General features: G+C 47.4%; 1 long non-coding RNA gene across 2 annotated transcripts in view; it reads left to right on the forward strand.

Moving 5' to 3' along the window:
* The window catches only part of LOC309518149, an 11,950-nt gene extending 5,218 nt beyond the window's left edge, over window positions 1–6,732 (forward strand). Inside the window, exon 3 of one of the 2 annotated variants that reach the window (XR_014213363.1) lies at window positions 5,761–6,732. This is a non-coding gene — a long non-coding RNA (uncharacterized lncRNA). The remainder of the gene's footprint in view (window positions 1–5,760) is intronic. The other variant, XR_014213364.1, reaches the window with a different exon arrangement.
* Window positions 6,733–7,334: the final 602 nt, after the last annotated feature.

Here is a 7,334-nt window from a genome sequence, read left to right on the forward strand (position 1 = left end):
TGACCTTTGAGAACTTTGTAAGTAAAACCATCTTGACCGTACCACAGGTGTGGTATCTTTCAGTACAGAAGAACAGAGGAACTTTGGAAGAGCTTGGAAGGGGCTGTTCTAAAGGTCTAGCAGCCCATGTTCCCACACTTTGCTGCGGGTTTTGTGATTTTAAATCTCTGCTGGGGCTATTGCACCAAAGAGTCCTCGCCCCAAACCTAGATTTATATCTCCACCAGGGAGGCACTGAGAATATTAATTCATCAGTGGACAGCAGTCTTTAAGTTGGAAATGGTGATTTGTGGGATGAAGGTAAACCCAAATGCACCAGTGTGTTAGTTGCACCACCGAGAGAAGACCAGGATGATAGATTTAATCTATGTACTACCGTATTTTTCGCTCTATAACGCGCACCAGACCATAACACGTACATAGTTTTTAGAGGAGGAAAACAAGAAAAAAAAATTCTAAATGAAACAGTGGATGTATGATTTTTGTGGTTCATGCTGTGGCCACAGACATGTGATCTGACAGTGAGTTTGGAGTAGCCCAATGCAAAAATCCTGAGGATCCATGTGGATCCATGCTTTGTAACCACGTTTTTGCACCACTGCGGCCCCAGGCAACAGTGGGTGCGTGATTTTTTTGGTGCAAGATGTAGCCATGGACATGCTATTTGATCTGATGGTGAATTTGGGGTGACCCAGTGCAAAAATCCTAGGGATCCATGTGGATCCGTGCTTTGTAACCACGTTTTAAGTGGGAAGGGAAGGGAAAGCACTCAAGGGACAAGGAGCACGCATGGGGTGTGTGCAGAAAGATGCTGCTAATAATGCTATTTAGCGAGCTGAGTGGGGAGGAGAGAGGGACAGAGAGCCTGCTTGCTTTAAAGGAGCCAACCGGACAGGAGCCGCTTACACTCGTGTAAGCGGCTCCCCTCTCCTCCCGCTTTGCTCCTTTAAAGCAAGCAGGCTCTCTGTCTCTCTCTCCTCCTCACTCAGCGGCTCTTCTCCCGCTTTGCTGTTTCAAAGCGAGCCACGGAGGAGGGAAGGAAGGGGAACCATGGATCCTCTGCTCACGACTGCAGCAGATCCCCTCCGCCACCCACAGGCATTCGCTCCATAACACGCACAGACATTTCCCCTTACTTTCTAGGAGGAAAAAAGTGAGTGTTATGGTGCAAAAAATACAGTATGTATCTGGCCCTCTCTAGGGAAAAATAAGTACATACTAATTTTCCGGGGCGATTTCTCAAGGTACTGTGTTGTATACTTTCTCCACAGTAGGCGTGAGTGTTCTGTGCAGGGTCAAGCCCTGACTCTTGATCTTGTGGCCCCGCCCCTTTTTGAACCACGCCCACTAGGCAATACCACCTTCCATGCTCCCTCTTTTATGGAGCCTGAGCTGGGGTCATGTTATAGGTACAGTGGATGCTCAGGTTGCGAATTTGATCCGTGCGGGATGCACGTTCACAACCCGCAGTGGCGCGCCTGCGCATGCGCGGGTTGCGATTCGGCACTTATGCGCAAAGCACGATTTAGCGCTTCTGCGCATGTGCGACCGCCGAAACCCAGAAGTTGTCCGTTCCTGTTCCGGTACTTCCGGGTTTCAGCGGGTCCGTTACCCGAAAAAACGCAACCTGAAGCGTCTGTAACCGGAGGCATGACTGTATTTGTTTTCTGCCTGCAGATAATTTTTATTTATTTTTATCTCATAGAATGGCAGAGATGGAAGGGGTCCCAGGGGTGCTCTAGTCTGACCCCACTGCAATGCAGGAATCTCAACTAAAGAGTCCATGACAGATGCCCCTCCAACCTCTGCTTGTCCTACCCTCCAGAGCAGGAGAAAACAGCCCCTGAGATATTTGAAGATGGCTATCATCTCTCCTCTCAGTCTCCTCTTTTCCAGGCTGAACATACCCAGCTCCTTCAACCATTCCTCATCAGGCTTGGTTTCCAGGCCATTGATCATTTGGTCAACCTCCTCTGGAGCTTGTCAATATCCTTCTTAAATTGTGGTGCCCAGAACTGGACACAGTATTCATAGAATCATAGAATCATAGAGTTGGAAGAGACCACAAGGGCCATCGAGTCCAACCCCCTGCCAAGCAGGAAACACCATCAGAGCACTCCTGACATATGGTTGTCAAGCCTCTGCTTAAAGACCTCCAAAGTAGGAGACTCCACCACACTCCTTGGCAGCAAATTCCACTGTCGAAGAGCTCTTACTGTCAGGAAGTTCTTCCTAATGTTTAGGTGGAATCTTCTTTCTTGTAGTTTGGATCCATTGCTCCGTGTCCGCTTCTCTGGAGCAGCAGAAAACAACCTTTCTCCCTCCTCTATGTGACATCCTTTTAGATATTTGAACATGGCTATCATATCACCCCTTAACCTCCTCTTCTCCAGGCTAAACATGCCCAGCTCCCTTAGCCGTTCCTCATAAGGCATCGTTTCCAGGCCTCTGACCATTTTGGTTGCCCTCCTCTGGACACGTTCCAGTTTGTCAGTGTCCTTCTTGAACTGTGGTGACCAGAACTGGACACAGTACTCCAGGTGTGGCCTGACCAAGACAGAATAGAGTGAGACTATGACTTCCCTTGACCAGGACACTATACTGCTGTTCATGCAGCCTAGAATGGCATTAGCTTTTTTTTGCTGCCGCATCACACTGTGGACATGCTCAGCTCGTGAACATGACAAAAATGTGTCGGTCTGCCTGCTAACATATAGACTGATGGAGGCCTCTGAGGAATAACAGGAACAACCTTCTGTAAAACGTCCTCTGCGTGGTCGCCTAGAGGCAGTTTCTGCTCACCTCTGGTGACTTAGTGGCTCTTTAGAAAGTTGGTCTGAAGAGTGACAGCCGTCTGTCTTTACCAGCTGTCTGTTCCACACAACAGACCACGGGTGGGTTAGGGTCAGTGGTGGGAAGAATGTAGAAGGAGCCTCTGAGCACATGCAAAGAGCAGTGAGAAATAATTAATCTTCAAAATTGGAGGAATGCTCTACAGTGGTGCCTTGGTTCTCAAACTTAATTGGTTCCAGAAGTCCGTTGCAAAACCAAAGCGTTCCAAAACCAAGGCGCGCTTTCCCATAGACAGTAATGCAAAACGGATTAATCCATTCCAGAGTTTTAAAAGCAACCCTTAAAACAGCAATTTAACATGAATTTTACTATCTAGCAAGGCCACTGATCCATAAAATGAAAGCAATAAACAATGTACTGTACTATAAAATAAATAAGAGTATTATAGATGATAAAAATTAAAATTAACTTTTTTTTTCTTACCTGCCCTGATGAATAGTCATTGTTTGGATGGGGGGCTTTTATCCATTTCCATAGTCAGACAATCAATCAGTTGGTAGCTGAACTGGGTTCCACACAGTCAGAACAACAAATGAATCGAAAAAGCCTCAAAAGCAAAAATGCAAAATAAATAGCAAAAACAAAAGCGCCAAACTTATTCCGTTCCGGAAGTCCATTTGACTTCTGAAATGTTTGAAAACCAAGGTGCGGCTTCCGACTGGTGCAGGCGCCCCGGAAACAATAGCCGACAGCTGCATCGGATGTTCGGCTTCTGAAAAACGTTCAAAAACCAAAACAATTACTACTGGGTTTTCGGCATTTGAGAACAGTACACTGTATATCAGACAGCCCTGTATGATCTCTTTCTGTGCTGTGCTGACTCAGGCCACCAGGTGGCACTGCCTGCCTAGGGGAAAAAACCCACATTTTTACTCTAGAGCCTGTTTAGTTTTGTCCAGGAGATCACTAGCTTTCTTGGGGAGGCAGGAAATCCAGATATCCCCTCCTTTGGTAGGCTTCCATTCAGAAGCTGCAATATCTTGTCGTTGGAGAAAAACACAAATCCAGCTGTTCCTAGCGTATCGTTTGCAACGGTCAGCTGGTCACTAGAGCAAGGTGGGTCAGAGCCCTTCAGAGATATTTACTTCTGCATTGCTTAAATGTCCAGTTAAGATATCTCTGTAAGAGAGGAGGATGGGGAGAAAGCAAAAAACAGGATCCTCCTTGGCTACCCCCACTAGGTCCAGCGGTTAGCAGCTGCTCCCATCGGCACCTATTGGCTAGTGCCCGTGACATCACTGGCAGCTACCGCTTAATCCAGGATTTTGGGGACCCTCTTACCCTGGAGGATGCAGGCTGTGAAAGACAGGAAGCTGCCTTCTGCTGAGCCAGACCCCCTCACAGTTCTCAGGACCCTTAACAAACTACAGTTCCCAGAATTCTTTGGGGCAGTGCCGATGCATGTGATGCTTCCAACTGATTTATTATTACATGTATATCTCTGAGGCCACTGGTCCCATCACCTCCTGGCAAATAGAAGGGGAAGAAATGGAGGCAGTGAGAGATTTTACTTTCTTGGGCTCCATGATCACTGCAGATGGTGACAGCAGCCACGAAATTGAAAGATGTCTGCTTCTTGGGAGAAAAGCAATGGCAAATCTAGACAACATCTTAAAAAGCAGAGACATCACCTTGCCAACAAAGGTCCGTATAGTGAAAGCTATGGTTTTCCCTTTAGTGATGTATGGAAGTGAGAGCTGGACCATAAAGAAGGCTGATCGCCGAAGAATTGAATCTTTTGAATTCTGGTGCTGGAGGAGACTCTTGAGAGTCCCATGGACTGCAAGAAGATCAAACCTCTCCATTCGGAAGGAAATCAGCCCTGAGTGCTCACTGGAAGGACAGATCCTGAAGCGGAGGCTCCAAGACTTTGGCCACCTCATGAGAAGAGAAGACTCTCTGGAAAAGACCCTGATGTTGGGAAAGATGGAGGGCACAAGGAGAAGGGGATGACGGAGGACAAGATGGTTGGACAGTGTTCTCAAAGCTACGAACATGAGTTTGACCAAACTGCGGGAGGCAGTGGAAGACAGAAGTGCCTGGCGTGCTCTGGTCCAGGGGTCACGAAGAGTCGGACACAACTAAACGACTAAACAGCAACAACAACAACATATCTCTGAGGATCTCGAGGGGGCATCCATGGTGCTCCCCCGCTCCTTCTGTCCTCACAACAACCCTGTGTTGCAGGTTAGGCTGAAAGATTGTTACTGGTGGCTCAAGGTCAAGCAGAGCCATCTTACCCATAGGCCCCAGGGGTGCAGGGCACCCGGGCTCTGGGCTCTCAGGGGCGCCAGGCCAAGAGTCCGGGTTCCAAGAGTTGAGTCCGGGGAAGAGCTCACCTGTCAGTTGGATCGCTGCAGCGGGCTTTTCTGCTGTGGGCGGCTCTGCGCCGGGAGTTCGGGGGCAACCGAACCAGCGAGACGCTGAGGTGGGCAGGCGAATCTGCTCTCCTGTGCGCCTGGGACTGGGCAACCGGGCGGATCTTTGCACCCGGGCGCCATGTTAAGGGAAGCTTTTAATGTTTAACAGACCACTGTATTTTAATATTTTGTTGGAGGCTGCCCAGAGTGGCTGGGGTATGTATGTATGTATGTATAAATTATTATTATTATTATTATTATTATTATTATTATTATTATTACTACTACTACTACAGTGGTACCTCGGGTTACATTCGCTTCAGGTTACAAACTCCACTAACCCAGAAATAGTGCTTCAGGTTAAGAACTTTGCTTCAGGATGAGAACAGAAATTGTGCTCTGGCGGCGCAGCGGCAGCAGCAGGAGGCCCCATTAGCTAAAGTGGTGCTTCAGGTTAAGAACAGTTTCAGGTTCAGAACGGACCTCCGGAACGAATTAAGTACTTAACCCGAGGTACCACTGTATTATTATTATTTGCTTAAGACAGCCCTGAAGTCAACAGCAAGCAGACGGTGGAATTGAACCCGAGTCTCCAAAGTCCTAGTCCAGCGCTCTAACCGCTGCACCACGCTGCCTTTCTCTGGCATCTGGTTGGCAACAGAGGGTTGGTCTGGAGAGGATTCTGCTTGTGGTTATGAAACACGGAGGCCAAGATCATAACACATTGGTTGGTTGATTGAATCTTTTAATTTTGACACAATATATTGAAAATACAGTCAAACCTCGGTTCCTGAATGCCTCTGTTTTGGAACGTTTCAGCTCCTGAACGCCGAAAACCCAGAAATAACTGCTCCGGTTTTCAAACGACTTTCAAGCCCCTTTTTTATTTTTATTTTCCACTGACTTTGTAGCCAGTCCATTGATCCTTGGTATTTGAACTTTTTGGAAGCTGAACGGCCTTCCGGAACGGTTTAAGTTCAAAAACCGAGGTTCCATTGTACAGTATCTCTAAGTGGTGTGCAGAAAACTGAAGCAACAACAGACAACTTTACATCTTACAAATGCACACCGTTACGTATAAAAAAGTTACATTAATACAAAGTTACTAGTATATAAACATTAATATCAATTCATTTTTTTCTTCTGATACATTATCTCAGTCTCCGAATTCTAACTCAGGGTCCAAACAAACTCTCAGCTCACCCACAAAAGTCTCACAACGAGAAGAGTTCTTGGAAACAGTGGGCAGCACCCTGGTCTCTCATTCAAATTTTCATGGGCAGGCCTCAAGTGGATGGGAGTTCCTCAGGCTGCCCACATTCAGTTGCACTCTCTCCACCCAGGTACAGCCAGCTTGTTGTGTTTCCCGGTGGGGGGGGGGGCAAAGGATGGGGAAAGGGACCCCCTGAACGTGCAGCTTTTTCTTTTTAAAAAAAATATATGTGTGTATTTATCAGTTTACCCAATAAACCAACAAACCCAAATTGCACAATGTTTTCCCATTAGCATTCCATTAGTGTGCGACGTCCCCTCCACCCTTCCATGGTTTCACCACATTTTCTTATATGGCTGCATATTATAATTATTCTGTAAGTTCTCTCCTCCACCATGTTCTCTGTGAGAATATTTGGAGCAGACAGAATGCTCGTGCACATTCCATGACGTCACAGCAGCCCGGCCAATGGGGGGCGGGCGGACGCAAGCTTTGCTGCCTGCGCCTGCATAATAAGCAGGCCTCTCCCAGATTACGTACGCTGCTGAGGGCTTTCCCTAATAGGATTCTCTCGTTCTCCTCTGCTGATCGGGGATCTGGTGTGTTTGCTTGCTACTGCTGCCCTTAGAGAATAGGCACTTTTCTTAGTGAAGGTTCCTTTGCCACACAACTTTGGCGGAGAGAGCCTTTGGAGCTCTCAAGACTTTTATCTGCTTGCTTCCTCACTTTTCTGACTCTCTCTCTCTCTTTCTTTCTTTCTTTCTCTGAGGCAAGTTCCTCATTTGGGGCTGCTGACTGGTGCAAGAAACTTGCTTCACCCCTTCTCTGCTGAGGTCATCCCATCCCTGGAGGAGCGATCACGAGTAGGTCAGATGAGCTGACTGGACAATATGACTTTCCCCCCCTTC

This window comes from Podarcis vaucheri (genome assembly GCF_965113315.1).
Source record: "Podarcis vaucheri genome assembly, chromosome: 13".
Classification (NCBI taxonomy): Eukaryota; Metazoa; Chordata; class Lepidosauria; order Squamata; family Lacertidae; genus Podarcis; species Podarcis vaucheri.